The sequence below is a fragment of the Syzygium oleosum genome, unplaced genomic scaffold (assembly GCF_021117445.2).
Source record: "Syzygium oleosum isolate NSW1041296 unplaced genomic scaffold, Sole_v2.1 Sole_v2.16, whole genome shotgun sequence".
In the NCBI taxonomy this organism is placed as follows: domain Eukaryota; kingdom Viridiplantae; phylum Streptophyta; class Magnoliopsida; order Myrtales; family Myrtaceae; genus Syzygium; species Syzygium oleosum.
In genome coordinates, this window is record NW_026607500.1 from 3,146,926 (window position 1) to 3,150,988 (window position 4,063).

Here is a 4,063-nt window from a genome sequence, read left to right on the forward strand (position 1 = left end):
TGATTATAGGGTTTTATTTAAATGGGCTGGAATAGGTAGTGGGCCGGCCTATTTCGGATTTTAGGGTTTTATTTTCTTGATTGGGCTCTGGGCTTTTGGTTTTCTTTTAAAAAGAATTTCGGGCCGGGACCTTTCCCTTTTTTAAAAAATTTTGCCGAATCGGGCTCAATAAATGAGCCCGGTTCGGTTGTGGATCCGGGCAAGCGCTCCCGGGTCAGTCTTGATTCGGGTCGGATGTGGAGATCCGACCCGGGTCCGTTTTTATATTATTTTAATATTATATTATTATTTTAATATTAAAAATATATATTTTTTAAAAAAATATAAAAACAATTCGAAAAAAAATTAAAAAAATTTCGAAAAAATAAAAAAAATTTCGAAAAATCAAAAAATTTATTTGGACTTTGGAATTGGTTTTTCTTACCCTATTGTGTAATTAGAATTATGTTTGATCGCACGTTGTTTGGTTCACACACTTTGAATTGCGCATTCAATTTAATCTCGCATGTGGCTAATTATGCACATTAGGTTCAGATATTGATTGTTGCTTCTCTTAGCTTGGTTAGGAATGAATTTTGAGACTCCCGATTAGTGTGAACACGTTAGGCGGTAATTGAACAAGGTTAGGTACCGAAAGGGCACTAATTGGTCAATTAGTGTAATCAAGTCCCCGTACCCATCGAATCTCTGGTTCATAGAAGTGAAGTATTTCTCCCGTACTTCACTTGGGTGTCTAATCGACCCACCAAAAATTGATTAGTGGCGACTCCTAAATAAAATTGATTTGCATGATTAATAACTTAAACCTAAGTCGCGAATTGGTATGGGCTTGGGAGAGCTCGAACTAGGTTTAACTTAGTAATCCATTAGCCAATCCACGTAGGCGGCGAGCGCCGGTTCGGGGAGGTCACGACAGCTTGGCGACTCCGCTGGGGACTTGAATAGAATTCTTAGTGGGTTTAGGCCGTTTATCTTGTTCAATTATGCCCCTAATGTGAATGTTCTTGCAGTTGGGAGTTATAAGGTGATATGAGTGATTGTTGACCCCTTGTTTTGCAGGTTTGGGGTCTGGGAATGAATGTTTATTTTTTCGAACTCTTGAAGTGTCACTTGTTTATAAACTGTTGTGCATGCTTTAAATGTTTTAGCACTACACTGTTGCACACACAACCATGCTAGCGGACCCGGGCCGCGATAGGATACTTTAGGATGGTGTTAAGAAAGATACAACCTCAAACGCGAGACTGCGATGTAGAGGTTGCCTTTCTTTTCCCTAAAAATTCCCTCTTGATGTCGTAAGTGTTTATCCTTGTCTGCGAAACCGCGTGACTATAGGATATCCCTTTCGACTGAGCCGGAGTTAAGTGGGCCTGATACCAACGCGAGACTGTGACGGTAAGATCACCCTCTTAGCTTCACTTTGTTAAGCCGTCTAGAGTAGGAATCAGCCACACGTTACATTCGCATGTTTATGTGATTGAAAGTTTGTCATCCACTGTAAGTATGGTTTCTCTCTTTACCTATTCACTTTTAGTTGAAACTTTCATTTTTGAAATTCGTGGAAATCAATCGAATGCCCTAAGTGATCTAAGCTTATAATTGAAAATTTCGGGCAATCACTCTTGATAGTGAGCCTGGAGCATGAATCTCAAACATCTCCGATTTGGCCCTACAAAACAAATGATCTTGTCTAAATTTTCAATGATGGGCTTAAAATCACATTTTGCATAGAAATTCTTCCAAGTTAAGATTGTATTTTGGGGCATAAAATTGAAATCACATTTTCAACAGAATTCTTTCATGTTCACATTTCGGAATCGGAATTCAAATCATATTTTGTGTATTTTCTTAAAACAAGAATTGTATCGTCTTTCCAAAAATCGAAATCACAAATCAGTCTTTCACATTTGATGCCACATCTTGCGCATGAAACTTTTGGAATAGAATGGGCGTTCGATTGATAGCCAAGATTTGATCTTTTAATAATGTCTCCTCTCACTACGAAACCTTAGCGAAATACCAAATCCTCGCAAATAGGGACCATGGGGCACGTATCGTCGCCTTGCTTTTGTTATAAGAGGCGGCTTCATTGAGAGATCACTTTTTTCATTCACGTACTGACATTGTCTTCCTTTTGAAGGTTATACGCAACGGCCCTTTTTTGGAATCTTCTCGCTCGACCACGCCAAGAAGTGGACTTAGAAGCTAGGACGAGATTTGTTTATTGCACTCTTCTATGCAAGAGTTTTTTTTTTTTTTTTTGTACTTTGTCATCGTCTTTGTTCTTAGTAGGAATCATGTTTCGCGTTTTGGGCATTGATTGTGAACCCAATTGAATGTTTTTGTAAATCATGCAACTCAAATTCAAGGTCATAAGTAGCTTTTTGCTTTGGGTCTAATTGGAGATGCTGCAATTTACCCATATGGATTGAATTTCCACGGAGACTCGAGAAAAACATTCTGGGATGGTAAAATGTCATCGTTCCAATAAGAACTTCTCATGCAGCAATTGATTTGTTTTCCATTTTCTTTCATGAAAACAGGTAAAATGAAAGGGTTGTTCGAGATTGGCATTCACTTTCCCTACAAAACCAAAGTGTGGACCCTTTGAACTCGAGGCGCATGCAGCAAGGCATGAGCGTTGAAGGAATTGCATTATAGAGAGTACAAAGTGATTCTCATTGTACTTGCCAGACGGATAACAGAAGAAAAGAATCATTACTCACAATGGGTTAGCAATGAAGTTGGCAGGTCTAGAAGACATAATTTCTTGAAGTTTCAAAGTATATTGTCCGTCTTCTCAAACTCCATAAGTAATCTCTTGGAACACACATTGGATTGGCGTTTGATTCATGCAAACATTTGCATGATGAAGTCTGCTCGCATCCTTGAGATTTTAAACTGGAATAGAGGCGGCTTCTGGATTCAAAGCAACTAAGGCTTTAGGAAATGGGTGCTCATGCTTGGGGATTTTTGGGAAGAATCCCCGATAATTTTGAAAGGACTGCCTCCTTGCAGGATTTGGATTTGGGTTGTAATGATTTTTCCAGCTTTCCATCCAGTTTGAGGGAGCCTTGTACTTCTAAAAAAAAAACTCGATTTATCTCATTGTATTTGCCTCCACTTCTCGCGAGCTTGCTTGAGTCAAATATGGTGAACTGTAATGCGTTGGAGCGCATGTACGACTTGACAAATGTGGATGGTTTAGATGGAGCTGGACTTTACTAATTGCAGCAATTTAGTTGATGTCCCTGGTCTCCATGAAGTGTCTAAGGCATTTTATTCCTGGTTGGTTGCAAGGCATGCATCCTAGCAGTGAAAAGAAGAATTGAAAAGGTTGCTCCAAAGCATTTGGACAACTTGAATATCGCTGGGAGTGAGATTCCACGATGGTTTCATTAGAAAGTTTCTCATTTTGTTGCTCCAGAGAACCACGAGATTGGACGAATAATTTTCATTGTTGAGGTATCTCTGGACATTGTAAACCGGGGAAACTTTTCGCTAGTAGCAATCGTGGACATTAGAAGAAGGCTTCTCAGGCGTGAAGGTCTGATACGCACCACGACATTGAGCCTGATAAGGATCCCCGACACAAGTGAAGACCAGCTTTACTTGATTATATTTCCAGAATTCGAGCCAATGGTTGGGAGCTTAAAAAAGGAGATCACAAATTTGATTAATGGTAAGAGATCATCACGATCTCTCATGCTTGCCTTGAAGAAATATGGAAAAGGCTAGTCTCCCACGGATGAAGGATGGAAGGACTTGCGGCTCTTGGCATAGACGATAATACCCTAGTGTTCATAAAGAGCTCCATTTCAAGAATCCACTAAGCCTTTATGCTTCACCATTTTCGGGAAATGAGACCGAGGAGGGATGACATCTGAACATTCCTAAATTTGAAATTTGACCTTAGGGTCACATTTGTGAATCCACTTCTTTCTTCAATCGTCAACGTGGATGAAGAAATGCTCTTAAAATTTGTGCTTCAAGTAATCCCTATTGTTCTCAGAGCAGAGTCCACAGAAATTTCTCATCTTGGAGAATCTCATATCAATTTGAC

General features: G+C 39.6%; 1 pseudogene; it reads left to right on the top strand.

Moving 5' to 3' along the window:
* The first annotated feature begins 2,776 nt into the window (after positions 1-2,776).
* On the top strand, positions 2,777-3,753 carry LOC115686575 (uncharacterized; annotated as a pseudogene).
* The last annotated feature ends 310 nt before the right edge of the window (positions 3,754-4,063 follow it).